The sequence below is a fragment of the Alexandromys fortis genome, unplaced genomic scaffold (assembly GCF_014885135.2).
Source record: "Alexandromys fortis isolate MF-2015 unplaced genomic scaffold, M_Fortis_MF-2015_v1.1 scaffold_247, whole genome shotgun sequence".
NCBI lineage: Eukaryota > Metazoa > Chordata > Mammalia > Rodentia > Cricetidae > Alexandromys > Alexandromys fortis.
This window is the reverse complement of record NW_026068179.1, coordinates 1479397-1495832: the sequence shown is the minus strand read 5'-3', so window position 1 is coordinate 1495832 and position 16436 is coordinate 1479397. Positions and strand designations below refer to the sequence as shown.

Below are 16436 nucleotides of genomic sequence, written 5' to 3'. Positions count from 1 at the left end.
AGGCAGGGAGGGGAGCAGAGAAAAATGTAGAGCTCAATAAAAATCAGCCAACTAATCAATAAATAAAAAGAAAATAAACCAAAAAAAAAAAAAAAAAACCTTTCTTCAAGACCAAATTTGAGTGCCCAGATAACCTTGAATGTGTGTTCTTCAACTGGAGAGACGTCAACTTCCCAGACCTACACTCTTTAAACAAAATTGTCTCTCTCTTTTTTTTTCCAGTAGCTAGCAGTTGTCAATAGCTCCTAGACACAGAGGAGAATTGTGTGCTCAGCTCCCACCTCCTTTCTGGGATTTGATCTGAATTGGACTTGCAAGTTTTCTTTTTCATAGTGTTGCAGTTTCTGTGTGTTTATATGTACATCTGCCCTACTGTGTCCAAATGTTTCCTTTATTCATCTACCACTGCAGACTTTTAAACTCTTCTAACTCTTTTTTTTTTTTTGTTTTGGTTAATTAGCCTTTTTATTGCTTTTTTTTTTTAATTGAAGGTCCCTTACTGGTCCTGCTTTCATTAGTGGCTGAGAACAAGGGGAAGGGGAGGGCAAACAGCTGGCAAGGGAGGGTCATTTCCACATTTCATTTACACACAGAACTAAACAGACAAGCACAGAGTCACTATTGTGGTTAGAAGTTGGCAGCATGGGATGGGGGGATAAGGAGTAGGGTGTCGTTAAAAAAAATAGGTCAGGCTCCCCCCAAACTGGGTGCCTGGGAAGGGACTTGGTCTGCTTCAACCCAAGAGGAATCAGAGGATCAAAAGCAGTTTGGGAAGGCCAGAACCATCAGGGTGAAGGGAGAAGGACGGTCCAGGGGGTGGGGGTGGGGGGCATTTGGCAACTGGGGTGAAGGGATTACCCTCCCCCTGCTGGGATCCCCCCAGCCCCTCTGGTCTGGCAGGAAAGGGGCAGCCTGCAACACCCATGAGCAGGTCTGGGGCTGCTAGATGCTCCAGGCAGGGGGCTGGAGGTGGCTCACAAAGGCTTGCCCTCCAGGGAGATGATGGCACTGCCAGGGTGCAGCGGTCCTTGACCTCCTCGTAGCAGTTTGCTTGTAAATCATGCTTGATTCCTGTTAGCTTCTTCTTGATGGCATCCTTGGAGCTGGCGTAGATCATTTTGCTCTTAAGGGGTGCACTTTCAGGGGCCCAGAAGATGAACACCAGGTCCTCCTTCTTGCTCTCCTTGGTCTCATAGGTGGCATCGTAGAGAGCGTAGCGGCAGTCCTTGACTGGCAGCATCTTGACAAAGGTGGTGTAGGGATCGTCCATAGTCTGCTCCACATCTCCTACCAGAATCTCCTTGCCCTCCTCCAGGATGATGGTCTTCTTGTCCTCACTCAGGGAGAAGAGCACTGCCTTCTTGCGTTTCTTCACTTCTTCTGGCGTCGAAGACTTACGCACTTTCATGTCATTGAACACCTTGATGACACCATCAGAGACAGCCACACCAGAGGCCAAGTTTCCGGAAGCGAAAGGGAGACAGGGAGAGCTACAGAAGAACTAAGCCGCCGCAGCTGCTACCGGGATCCGACTGAACGCGGCCTCTCCCGGCCCCTTCCATTTAGTAGGACTCTTAAACTCTTCTTTCTTTGTCCTCTTCCCCAATGATCTCTGAGCCTTGGGAGGGTTGGGGTGGGGTACAACTGTTCCCTTTCAGGCTGAGCATTCTATTGTCTCTTATTCTCTGTACCTTGGCCAGTTGTGGATCACTATGCTAATCACCATTTACTGCAAATCAAAGATTTTTAGGTGGGGGATGAGAGATATATTGATTTATAGGTATAAGGATAAGTCATTAGGAGTCAGTTTAATACTATATCCATTTAGCAGCATAATAGTAGTAAGCGCTCACCTAGGGCCTATGACTGCTATCTATATATTCTTAGTCTAATAATGGTGCTAGGTATGGGATTTATCTTTTGGAGTGAGCCTTAAATCCAATAAAAAAGTGATTGGTTATACCAAAAATATTTGTGTTACGATTACACCGATGACCATGTGTTATGCTAATCATTGTTGTAGCTCAAAGGGCTCATAGATGGGTATGATTGATGATTACTTTTTTCTTTCTGTAGCATAAATAGCGCCTTCCAGCATATAAAATCCAGCCACCAGGGATGAAATATTTAGGTCATTACCAACTTGATTCTGCCATGTTCTAAGACTCAAGTATGGGTATCTTCAATAATAGGGTCAATGGCAATAAAAGGCCACAAGTTATACATTTTAAAATATATATGGAATCTATACTCTTAAGTCTATGAGTACATGATTGGGACCTCAGTTCTGTTTTGTTGCTTTGTGTATGTGTGTGTTTTGTAGTAAAACCACACAGCCTTCATTTCTATGGATTTGTCAGTCCTGAGATCAGATAGAGCAAGTTTTCTTATTTATCTTTTTCTGCGCCCTGTTTCCCTTTTCCTCTTCGTTGTTCTTCAGGAGTTTCTTACCTATTCTTGCATCTTTACTGTAACCTGTAAATTTTAGATTCAACTTGTCAAATTTCTTATAAGTCTCTGTTGGGATTTGTATTAGAATCATTAAATCTTTATAAGAATTTTGTAAGAAATAATATATTGACACAAAGATTCTACCCAGAGAAATTTATCTCCATTTACATATGACTTGATGATTATATTCGAATAAAAAATTATAATTGCCTGTAAAACTGCTCTCCTACATTAATAACTTTATTTTAAGGAACTTAAATTTTCAATACTAAAATCTATTAGCATATTGTGATTTTTGCTATTATATAAATCATTTTTAATTAATTATATGTTGTTCAATAAGCTAAATATTTTATAAGATGCTCATTCTTTGCATTATGTTTTAAATATTTATTTATATCTTAAGTTTTTTTTTTTAATTTATTTATTTATTTATTAAACATTTCTGTCTCTTCCCCACCGCCGCCTCCCCTTTCCCTCCCCCTCCCCCAACCAAGCCCCCCTCCCTCGTCAGCCCAAAAAGCAATCAGGGTTCTCTGCCCTGTGGGAAGTCCAAGGACCACCCACCTCCATCCAGGTCTAGTAAGGTGAGCATCCACGAAACTGCCTAGGCTCCCACAAAACCACTAGGTCCATTTTAGAAATGAAAATAAAATCACATTCTTTTTTTCTGTTTTCTTCCCTTCCATGTCCTCTCCTCATGACTGCCTCTCAAATTTATAGTCTCTTTTCCTTAATTATTATTGTTACAAGCCTGCACTCACAGACACATAAATATATAAATGCAATCTTCCGAATCCATTTAATGTTGCTTGTATATGCATATGGTTTCAGGGCTCTCCATTTAATATTGGCCATCAGTTAAAAGGGTCATCCCAGGGGGAAAACTAATTCTCTCAGCATTTTTTTAGCAGGCTGAAGGTCTTTGTTTAGGGTGGAACCCTATGATAGTTCCCTTTTTCAAGTTAGCATACTGACTGGTATTGTCCTTGTCCAGGTCTTATTTAGGAAGCCATATTGTTGAAGTATCATGGGTGAAGCTTCCCTTTCATTTCTAGAAGACACACTAAGTCTCACAGCAGATTTCCTGGTTTTCTGGCTCCTACAATCTTTCCTCCTCCTCTGGATGATGCTCTCTAAGCCTTTGGAGCAGGAGTTGTGCTGTAGATGTATATATTGGGGCTAGACATCCCACAATCACTTGTTCACTAAATTTGAGTAGCTGTGGTTTTCTGTAATGGTCTCTCTCTCTCTCTGTTGCAAGGAGAAGCTTTTTTGATGAAGGATGAGAGTTACACTTATTTGTAATAATTAGAATTCACTTAGGAATTGTATTGATTTACTAAAGTGGTAGTAGTATGTTCTCCTCTATGGTGCATGACCTCAAGTACTCAGGTAGTTTCTTAGCTTTTGAGTCCCAGGAATGATTTCCCTCCTGTTGAGCAGGACTTAAATCTAACTAAAGAGCTGTTGGTTACAGCCAAGATGTAAGTGCTGTTGTTACATACTTGTAGGTAGATATTTCTTTGGGCCTCCCGCTCACAAAAAAAAANAATTTAATTTACATTAATCTATGTTTTGCTTCATGGTTTTTTACCTCTCTTTCATCTTATACCTCCTGTTTTTTTCTCCATGTCCCCTAGTATTTGTCACATGCCTAGATTATTCCTCTCTCTCTCTCTCTCTCTCTCTCTCTCTCTCTCTCTCTCTCTCTCTCTGTCTCTCTCTCTCTCTCCTTTCTCTCTTTCTCTCTGCCTGGAAGTCCTGCCTAACCTCTTTCTGCCTAGCTATTATCCATTCGGCTCTTTATTAAAACAATCAGAAAGCACCTTGGCAAATATTCTTCTTCACACTGTCCAAAGAGATTATTCCTCAATACTTACTTAGCAATATTTTGCCAAACTAGTCATGGTGGTGCTTAGGTGTCACAGCTGGGCAACTGTGTTTGTTGTCTTCCTCCCTTGGCTGCTTGCAGGGAAGCTTCTTGTACTATGAGAACTAGTCCTCAGCATGCAGGCTCTCAGATCTGATCCTGCTTGGATCATTCAAGTCCTGTGTCTTAAGGACATAGTGTTCTCTTTTTTTATTTTTATTGAGCTCTACTTTTCTCTCTGCTCCCCTCCCTGCCTCTCCTCTCCCTGCCTCTCCCCTTCCCTGCCTCTCTCCTCCCTCCTTCCCTCCTTTAACCCTCTCTGATGGTCTTATGCTCCCAATTTACTCAGGAGATCTTGTTTTCTACGTCCCATGTAGATTAGTTTCATGTATGTCTCTCTTAGGGTCCTCATTGTTGTCTAAATACTCTGTGATTGGGATTTGTGGGCTGGTTTTATTTACTTTATGTTTTAAAACCAGTTAAGAGGAACATGGGGTGTACTCACTCATAATTGGTTTCTAGAGATAAATAAAGGTCAGTGAGTCTATAATTTGATATCCTAAAGAAGCTAAATAAGAAGGTGATCCCAAAGAAAAACATATAGCTATCCTCCTGGTCATGGGAAGTAGACAAGATTGCCGGGGAAAAATTGGGATCTTGGGGTGGGGTGGGAGGTGGGTAAGGGGAGATGGGGAGAGAAAAGTGAGAAGGGGAGGTTGGGGGGGATATTGGGGAAACGGGATGATTGGGATAAAGGAAGGTTGGATAGGGGAGCAGGGAAGCACATATCTTAATTAAGGGAGCCATCGTAGGGTTGGCAAGAGACTTGAACCTAGAGGGGCTCCCAGGTGCCCAGGGCGATGTCCCCAGTTAGTTCCTGGGGCAGCTGAGGATAGGGAACCTGAAATGACCCTATCCTATAGCCATACTGATGAATATCTTGCATATCACCATAGAACCTTCATCTGGCGATGGATGGAGATAGAGAGAGAGAGACCCACACTGGAAGACCAGACTGAGCTCCCAATGTCCCAATGAAGAGCAGAAGGAGGGAGAATATGATCAAAGAAGTCAGGACCACAAGGGGTGCACCCACCCACTGAGACAGTGGGGCTGATCTAGTGGGAGCTCACCAAGGCCAGCTGGACTGTGATTGAAAAAGCAGGGGATAAAACCGGACTCTGAATATGGCGGACAATGAGGGCTGCTGAGAAGCCAAGGACAAAGACACTGGGTTTTGATCCTACTTCATGTTCTGGCTTTGTGGGAGCCTAACCTGTTTGGATGTTCACCTTCCTAGACCAGGATGGAGGGGGGAGGACTTTGGACTTTCCACAGGACAGGGAACCCTGACTACTCTTTGGACTGGAGAGGGAGGGGGAGAGGAGTGGGGGAAGTGGGAGAGGAGTGGGCAGAGGGGAAGGGAAAAGGGAAGCAGGGAGGGAAATGGGAGGCGGGGAGGAGGCGGAAATTTTTTTTTCTCAGTAAAAAAATAAATAAAACCACTTATGAGTGAGTACAGGTGATAATTGTCTTTCTATGTCTGGGTTACCTCACTGAAAATGATGTTTTCTAGCTCCATCCGTTTGCCTGCAAAATTTAAGATGGTATATTTTTTTCTGCTGTGTAGTATTCCATTGTGTAAATGTACCACATTTTCCTTATCCATTCTTCCATTGAAGGGCATTTAGGTTGTTTCCAGGTTCTGGCTATGACAAACAATGCTGCTATAAACATAGTTGAGCACAGGGCATCTTGTTTCAACAAGAGGGACTTGCCTTCAGCTTCTGTGAGACAACCAATGTCAATGTCAATATCCCATATTGTTTTGGAATTCTCCTGGACTCCCCTTACCAAGAACTCAAAAGGGAGTGTTTCATCCTTGGTACTTGGGATTTTGCTAGACAATCTATCATAAGAGTAATATTGACAATCTGGTTGGAGAAATTTTCATTTAAACTACAGAAGTATACACACACAATTTTAGGTAAATAATCATTGTCTTAGTTAGGATTTCCTTTGCTGTGATGAAACACTATGACCAAGAAACAAGTTGAGGAGGAAAGGGCTTATTTGGCTTATACTTCTTTATCACTGTTCATCATCAAAGGAAGTAAGAACAGGAATTCTAACAGGGCAGGAAACTGGAGGCAAGAGCTGTTGTACAGGCCATGGAGGTATGTTGCTTACTGGCTTTCTTCCCATGGTTTGTTCAGTCTACATTTTTATAGAACCTGGGACCACCAGTCCAGGGATGGCACATCCCAAAATTTACTGGGTCCTTTCCCATCAATCATTAATTAAGAAAATGTTCTATAGGCTTGCCTACAGTACAATCTTATGGAGGAATTTTCTAGTTGAGGCTCCCCCTTCTCTACTAGATTGTATAAATTTGACACATAACTAGCCAACACATTATGGCTTTTTTCAAGCATCCTTGCTGTCATTTTTCCCTCTTCTCCTTCATCCTTATTTGTATTGAGCACCCTCCTTCCATTCCAGTGAAGGCCTCCCTGATTTCCTCATCATATCATTTGTATACTGTTATTCTTCACGATAGTGCTCCTCCCCATGCTTCTCCCCTCTATAGTATCACTTAACTTTCCTAGTTTCTAAATTTGCTACAGGTTTTATAGTCACATCTGAAATTTTAGAGCTATGAATCACAGAAGAATGAGAGCAGGGGCTAGTCAACTTTCTGCGTCTGGGTTAACTTACTTAATATAATATTTTCTGGTTCTATCATTTTCCCTCCAGATTTAATTTTTTACATATGACTAATATTTCATAATGTAGATGTTCCACATTTTCATTACACATTCATCAATTGAAAGCTATTTAGGTTATTTCCTTGTTCTAAGTAATGTGAATAGATTATCAATGAACAAGACTGAACAAGTATCTGGAGTAGGAATCATGTCCTAATCTCATATGCCAAAAAACTGTATAGTTTGATCATAAAGTACATTCTTGTCTGCATGTGCTGCACACTTAAATGCATGTCGTGCCTGCAGAGATTAGAAGAGATGTCAGATCTGTAACTGGAGTTACAGAATGTTGGGAGCCTCCGTGTAGCTTCTGAGAAGTGAAATTTGATCCTCTGCAAGAGTAAATAAGTGATCTTAAACACTGAACCATTTCTGTGGTCTCTTCTTTGCATTTTCTTTGTTGATAATTTTATCTTTTATAAGCATATTAATTAAGAGCTAGTTTTCTGTCAGAAACACCAAATAAATCTGAGTGTCTGAAGTCAATAGTAGTTTGTCATTTAATGGAAAGTGCAATGTACATTTTCAGAGGGACTACCTTTTGAGCTGGTGATCTGAGGACACAGGGTGCTTTTTTTCTTAAAGTCCAAGCATGTCCTAAGGTTTTGCTTCCAGATAAATGAGTGTGCAAGCACATCCATTTAGCTACAGTGACTAAAATGGCAGAAATCACTTACACTCACATTTTCTTACTGAAACTTGACTTCATGATTCCACCCAAGTGTGAGGTTATTGAAAATTGCTACACTCTGGAAGAAAAGCATATGCCTTTCTCAACAGCAAACCAGCAAACTGTGTTACTAAAAGAACTAGCAGTATCATTCTTCTTCGCTTTCTTTTTTTTTTTTCCTTTTTGACCTGATGACTTTATTTCTATGACTTGCTCACTGTATCTTTGAATGAAAGTAACAGAAGTAGTATCTCTGCTCTCCTCCTCATTTTAAAGGAAACATTTTAAGGTTTAAAATATATAGAATGGTATTTCTTATAGGGTTTGCTAGATAATTTTATTAGGTTAGCAAAATTCTTTCATTTGGTAAGATTTTAAAAATGATTTTCTTACATTTTTGATATATAATTAAATCATTTTACCTTCCCTTTCTTCTTACAAATTCGCCATGTATTCCTTCTTTCATTTAAAATAAAAAATTCAAGATTCATCTGAGTTGTGGTGTGAATCAGCACTTCATTCTTTTTATAAGTGATTAATATTCCATTGTTTTTCTAAATTTTCTTTATCTTTTCATCAATTATATTTGAGTCATCTTCAGTCATTGCTTATTAGAAATAACTATGATTTCTATAAACAAGCTTTCACTTGAATGCTTCGTTGCAATACACATAGGTATGTATACCTCAGACTACAATTATTAAGTCATGTGATAACTTTTTTTCCCTGAAAAACCATTGAATTCTTTTATATTATCAGTGATAATGTGTATAGACTTGGGGAAAGAAAAAGAAGGAGCATAGTGAAAGATGATGTGAACATAATGCTCATATATAAAATTTCCCCAAAGCTTTATCTCTCTCAAATCCTTACTAGAAATTGTTACATGTTATCATATAAATGGAGATAGCCTTAGTTAATATGAAATAATTTGTGTTTTAATTTGAATTTTCTTTTTTAATGTTAATTATAACACTGCTTGGTCCATTAGGTCTAGCTTCTTATTGGCTAACTCATATTAATTTAACCCATTTTTATTAATCTGTATATCGCCTCGTGTTAGTGGCTTACTGGCAAAGTTTCGCATGTCTGACTCTGGCAGTTCCATGGCATCTGTCTGACTCTACCTTCTTCCTCCCAGAATTCTGTCCAATTTTCCCTGCCTACCTAAGTTCTGCCCTATCAACAGGCCACTGCAGTTTCTTTATTCATTAATGGTAATCACAGCACACAGAGGGGACTCCCACATTCCCCTTTTCTGTTTAAATAAAAAGGAAGATTTTTAACTTTAACATAGTAAAATTACATATAACAAAACAGTTATCAAGCAAGAATTACAGTTATGATGTTTATATCTACTTTATGTTTTATCATAACTAAGGAAAACTATAACCATAAATTCTTCAACTCAAAGACTCCAGAAAGATATGATATTACCTAAGTAAACAGGAAGTGCATTGCAAGCAACTTCCAAAATTCTAGAATTGACAGAGACATCTAGCTACCTGGACAGTCACCCAAAGTTCTTCTGTACCATTGGAGCATCCATCTTCATATAGTTAAAATTTTAGTCAAGTTAGTTAGATTTTCTAGATTTATAGAGATATATTTCAGTTAGATAGATATTGTTCATATCTTTCAGAGACTTCAGAATATGGCATTTAGAATGTTTAAAAACTTAAGACTTTTCATGACAGTGAAACATATCTGCTCCTGGCAGCACAAGCTACTTCAAGAGGAAAATGGACATCGAAGTGGCTCCTTAAGGAGTTAGTTAGCCATTTGGGCAAGAAACTGCTCTTGCCTGAACATGAAGGACATGAAGAAAAATGACTGCTGATCTAACCTAAAGGTGGGATGATCCTTCGTGGTTCCTGCTTCATGAAAGAGTCTGCTAGACATTCTGCAGGATACAGAAGAAAGTGATTGGCAAACTGCCAATATAGACAGACCTGTCTTTGAAATTTACTGCATATTGGAAAAGTCTGCTGGATACTATGGGCCTGTAAGTTAATTTGCATTTTCTAATGCCTAATAATGCTTCACATTTCCTCAGGTTCTTTTTAGACTATTACAGATGTTCTTTGCCCATTTTTAAATTAAGGGAATAATCATTTTGCTATAGGACTGTAAGTTTTGTTTACATATTCCAATATATACACCTAATTACGTATCCAATGGCACTGAAAATAGATGTTCAAACAAAATATACAGTATTAATAAAAGTTTCCTTTCTCTATGAGTTTTCATTTCATTTCCTTGATAATGCCTTTTGGAACAGCGACATCTTCAACATGATAAAATCAATTCATAATTAGTTGGGTATTACTTGAGAATTTAATGTAATTTTTAAGGTCACAGAGTTTGACTTTAATATTTTCTTTTAAGAAACTTTAGTTTTCACTCTGGTGTAAGATCATTAACTGATTTTGACTTGGTTTTTTGTGTACGAAAGTAGAAGTTTATTCTTTTCCCATTGAAACAATTTTCACAGCATCCTTTGTTGATAAGACTATTCTTTCTCCCATTGGATTGTCTTGAACTTTTTGTGGAAAATCATCAGATGATAAATGTGAGATCTACTTCTGTTTTGGCAGCCACATCCCATGGAATAGCAGGCTGTACTAGTCTGCATGGGTTTATAATAAGTTTATAATAAGTTTATAAATCAGAAATATTTGTCTTCCCATGTTGTTTTACATTTTGGTTTATTCTTTGTTAGCTCACATCTGTTGTTGTGCTAACTCTTGTAGCTTTTTCATTTAGAGTACTGAATTTTCTTATTGCCTAATTTCTGAAGGATCTTATACTGTTAATTTCTTTAAGATAATTTATATCTAATTCCTTGAATTCTTTGACCACATTTGAAATGGATTATTGTAAAAATTTTATCGAGTATGTCTAACATTAAACTTCTCTAGAAATAGTTTCCATAATTTCTTTTTTCTTGTGTATGAGCTATACATCTTTTGTTGTCGCTTCTTTGCATATCTCCTGTATTCTTAGACACAAACTGGACATTTTCAGTAATACTAATTAATGTGTCAGGACCAGAAGTTATATAGTTGCCCAGCCCAAGTATTTGTTTTTATTTTTAACATCTCTGATGATTATTTCTCCAGTGTGTATTCTTTGCTGTGTGTAACCTCTAACGTCTCCTCTCACATAGCTAAAAACTGACAAACATACAGAAATTTCCTCAAATTCCTGGAACCAATTATTCTGCCAGTTTTTACTGAGAATCTCTGTAGGCATTTTGGTGGAACACTTACAATACTCAGACAACTGACAACACTTGCTTTCTCAACTCTAACAAATATGCTAGAGCCCCGTAAATCCCTTATGGGTAACTAACTCATTCCTCAGATTGTCCGTTTTAGGTTTCTGCTTTTCAGTTTAACATTTGTGCCAACACTTCTCAACCGCCTCAGACAGTCTAAAATTCAAACTAGCCCTGGATGCTTTCATTAGACTTTCTTGGGGGAAAAGTCTTTCTTAGCTTTGGGCAAGCCCTGAATCTCATCCAATAAATATAGTTTTCATTTGAGTGTTCTGGAGAACTAGCAGTCATGTAAAGCCATGGCATTTCTCTGGGAATGAGGCTTTGAAGTACTTTTAATCCTATGCTGTCTTTCCAATGCTTGCTTGGCTGCAGCTTTCCCATATGACAGCTAGCTATTAATCTTCAAAGGTATCAAAGCCAGAAAGAAAGGGATAAGAACACTGTAAGTGAAAACACTTTTCACAAGAATCAACTTGAAAAATCTCTCAGATGGCTGCATGTCTGTTATTTTGCAAGAGTTCTGAAAATGCTGATCCTTATATTTGGCAGTTTCTTTATTGCTTTACAGAGAAGATAAATTTTCATGATCTTACCATCTAATTATGTTTTATAATAATTTTCTACGATCTGTCTTTGGTATTTTTAGTCCCTTAATTATCTCTCTTTAAAGGGGTGAGGTTTTCAATATTCCAGAGGCTGGTTCTGAACTCCTGGACTCTAGTCTTCTCAGCAGCTGAGGGGCAGGTGCGAACCATTTTGTACTTACCAGTATCTTTGATGAGTAGTCATAATTATACTTTTATTATTGAAATATGCTTTATTCTTGTGTACTGAATATTTTATTGATGATTAAAGAGCACTTAACATCAAATTTTCATTAGTGATTTTAATCTTCTTTAACACGGTCACTTGCCTTTAAAAATCAGCTTCATAAAATTTAATTCTTATCCCTTTGCAAACAAAGTACGTTTAACTAAGGCTTAAAATACATGGACCCAGTGCCAGGCAAAGTAGTACATTCTTGTAATCTTGGTGCTTGGGAGACTGAGACAAGAGAATGGCCATGAATCTGAAGTCAACAGCTTTAATTCCACAGTCTTAGATCCGTCTCTTGATTTTTTTTCTAGCCATGTAAATGGCATCACTATTAGGATACATCTATTTTCATTATCCTCAAAGGTTTTCTTATGATTTCTTGTACTCAATCTCTTACATCCTCAATAATCAATGGCATTTATGAATCTACATTTCAGGTTCTACTATTTCTTCTTTTACCAAAAATGTTGTTATAATTGACTCTTTTACTACACAGTCTTTTAGATCTGGGCACTAAAAGTTTTCTTATTGATCAGAGATTAATCTACATTGTTGCATGTATAAGCATTTTTTTCCTTTTTATTAGTCTTCCATTGTTCGTATGTTGTGTTAGTTTTTCTTTTCTGTAAGAAAATACTAGAGATGTTCTACTTTCTACTTTTATAGGTGATCACTGTTTATATTGTGATCACTGTTTTGAGGGTTTCCACCCATGACTCTCACCTTAATTTCGACCTGTGGTGGCACCTCATGACAGTAACACAAGGGAGAAAAAATCCATTCGCCTAATGGCAGAGTATAAAATAAAGAAAAAGAGAATTAAGATACTGAGTTCCATAGTTCTTTTTATCAGTGCCCCTCCAACAAGCAAACATCTTGTCTAAAGTCCACTGTTTAAAGTTTCTGCCATTTTTAATAGTGCCAAGCTGAGAAGCAAGTTTTTAAACTGGGGAGCATTCCAGATTGAAACTATAGCAGACACACAATAAATTGTTCACTTGGACATTGCCTATAGGACTTTTTGGTTGATTGTGCATTTGACTGTTAAAAACATAACAGCAATAAACATTTACATTTAATTATTTTAATGCAAATATGTTTTTGTTTTTAAAGTAAATACCTTGGAAAAGATTGTAGAGTCACATGGCATATGTATGTTTAACTTTGTGTAAATAACTCATCATTTTTCCAAGATTAGTAACATTTAATATTTCCACCAACACATTGTAAGAGATTTCGTTACTCTACATTGATGTTTGCATTTGATTTTATTAGTCTTTCCCGATTTTACCTTTTTGATACTTTTATGGTTTTTACTTTTTGAGGATTAGGAGGCATGGCCTTGTTGGATTAGGTGTATTCTTGTTGGAGGAGATGTGCCCATGGGGGTGTGTTTTGAAGTTTCAAAAGCATATGCCAAGCCCAGTGTCTCTTTATTTCCCTACCTGATTCGTATCAGGATAGAAAGCTCTCAGCTATGCTCCAGCACCATGTTTATCTATTTCTCTATTTGGTGAATACGGACTAACTTCATAAACTCTAGAAGTTCCTAATTGAAGGCTTTCATTTTTAAGAGTCTTCTTGGTCATGGTGTCTCTTCATAGAATTATAAATAATAACTAAGACACCACTGTAGTGCTATTCAGAGTTGAAATCTTTGGGAAGTCATCAAGGTGCTAACCTAATCAATGGATAGTCTATTGATGAAATCACAGCTCATTGTACTATTGGAAGATGGTGGAAATCTTGGTAAGTTGTGACTCCTGGCTTAATGGACATGATTGAGGATTCCCTTGTTCCCCTCCTTCTGTGCTTTCTGGTTACTATGAGGTTAGAAACTTTCATCTTCTACATGTTTTTCATTTTGGCACCAGAAGCAATGAAGCAAAATAACCATAATAGTAAACCTTTAAATCTTCTGCTAGAATAAATCTAGTTGATTTTCTCAGGTATTTTGTTTTATTTGTCATACGATGCAAAAATGAGTAACAAAATGACTTTTCTTATTCCAGGTTATGCAGATTTATTTAATATTATTACTTCCTCTATACACTTTCATCTTTTTACATTTAGACCTACAGTATATCTATAATAGACTTGTTTCTCTGATAAAGCAAATTGTTTCCCCCTTGATTTTCTTTTCTTTCTTTCTTCCTTTCTTCCTTCCTTCCTTTCCTTTCTTTTCTTTTCTTTTCTTTCTCTTTTTTTCTTTTTTCTTTTTGGTTTTTCAAGACAGGGTTTCTCTGTAGCTTTGGAGCCTGTCCTGGAGCTAGCAGACCAGGCTGGTGATGTGGGAGTGTCATATATCCGTTGTTTTCATTGGTTAATTAATAAAGAAACAGCTTAGCCTGATAGGTTAGAACATAGGTGGGCAAAATAAACAGAACAGAATGCTGGTAAGAGAGGAAGTGAGGCAGACGCCATGCCTCTCCTCTCCAGGGCAGACGCGATGAAGCACGCCTCCAGGTCAGACATGCTGAATCTTTGCCGGTAAGACTGGTGCTACATAGATTACTAAATATGGGTTATGCAAGATGTGAGAATTAGCCATTAAGAGGCTATAACTAATGGGCCAAGCAGTGTTTAAATGAATACAGTTTGTGTGTTGTTATTTCGGAGCATAAGCTAGCCAGAAGGCCGGGAGCTGGGTGGCAGGCTCTTACTTGCTGAGCCATCGTTCTTGTGTAAATTTCTTATTTCAGTGTCACTGCAAATGATATGTATTTTTGAATATTATCATTTGATTGCTGCTGGTACATGCAAATACATTTTTTTTTCAAAGTTCAGTCTTGTGTCCAGTTGTAGTACAAAGGCCTAAAATTATGATCTAATATTTGTTGACTTGACTTCTGCTAGAACCAGAAAATCCTCTACTGGCCTGACTGCATTTCCCTCTCTATTCTTTTCCATGGGGGTTTAAACTTCCATGGTAAAAAGGACCAAGCACAGATCCTGCTGATCCTACATGAGTGAAGTTTAGTTTACAGAGTTTACAGAATCAAAGCAAGTCAGTTATTTCCTTTACAGAAACGAGGAGTCTCTTCATCCTTTTGACACCATAAAGCTTGGTTCTATAGCATGTTGTGTTTACTATGTTTGTTACTATGAACTTCAAATGGTCTTTTGTAATTGTAGTGCTCTCCTCTTTTGGACTGTGAATAACCAATAGCTTGCTGTTGATCTCACCTGCATAGAGCAGCAACCATCTGTTGAGAAATATACATGCTTTGAGGTGGGAATTTTCTTTACAGACACAGTGCAAAAGAGATACCTAAAACATCCTTATCTAGCTGGGCAGTGTTGGTCCTATCATTTTATAAATTTAAATTAAATTAATTTGTAGTCTGGCCCTTTGAGGCACAGTTTCATTTTGTAGCACTGATTGTCCTAGAACTCACTATCTAGATCAGGAGGACCTTGAACCTGTTATCTTCTTTCTCTGTAGCTGAAGTACTGGGATTATTTATGTCTGCCACATACCCAGCTAAATTTACTTTTTGGTAGCATCAGATGTAAAAAGGACATTTATCAAGTACTATGTAATATTTCCTCTTCCAACATATGCATACTAGGCATCAAACTCAAGTCGGTGTGACGTTCAAATCAGCGTAATTATATCTCTGTTCTCAAACACTGATCTTTCATTTGTGGTAGACATATTCAAAATCCTTTTATCTAGATGTTTTTATATATGCTGTACATTATTGCCATTTATAGTGCCTCTACTGTGCCAAAGCACTGCAAAACTTCTATCTCTCCTCTTCACATTTTCTCGTAACCACTATTCTACTCTCAGCTTCTACGAGGTCAACTATTTTACATTTGACATATGAGTGAGATTATGTAGTATTTGCCTGTGCCAGAATTAATTCAGTAACCATAATTGTCTACGGTTCTGCACATATTATCACAGATAAGATTATTTCATTCTTCATTATGATTGAATACTATTCTATTTTGTATATTGTCTTATTATCTTTATCTACTAATTTATTAGACACATAAGTTGCTTCAAACTTCCTAACTATTTTGAATAGTACACAGTAAACCTGAGAGTATGATTGTATATTCAATATGCTGATTTCATTTCCTTTGAATACATACCTAGTAGTGTTTTGCTGCATCATGCGTTGTCTATATTTTATATTTTTACAAACATCAATACTGTTTTTCACAATGACTATCAAATTCACATTCCCTCCAGCCATGTACAAACAGTTCCTTTATTTTATATATCTATACTATCAATTTTGTCTTTATAATAATAGCAATCCTCACTGTAGTGAAGTGATATTGCATCGTGGGTTTGCATGTTTATGCACATGTGTGTTCAGATGCACATTCATATATATTCCAGTGTATGTGAAGACCAAAGGTCAGTGTTGAGTGTCTTCCTAATTTCCTCTTCACCTTATTTTGAAAAAAGAGCTCTGTTTCTGAATATGAAACTTTCTGATTCAGCTAGATGGTCCGCTTAGCCAGACTCAGAGATCCTCCTACTTCTAACTAGCTGGCACTGAGATTACAGGCACATGCTGCTATGTATAACTTTTGTACCTGTAGGCTGGTAATTGA

General features: G+C 37.7%; 1 pseudogene; it reads right to left on the bottom strand.

Moving 5' to 3' along the window:
* Positions 1-472: 472 nt before the first annotated feature.
* LOC126492587 (cofilin-1-like) lies at positions 473-1546 on the bottom strand (annotated as a pseudogene).
* Between the last annotated feature and the right edge of the window lie 14890 nt (positions 1547-16436).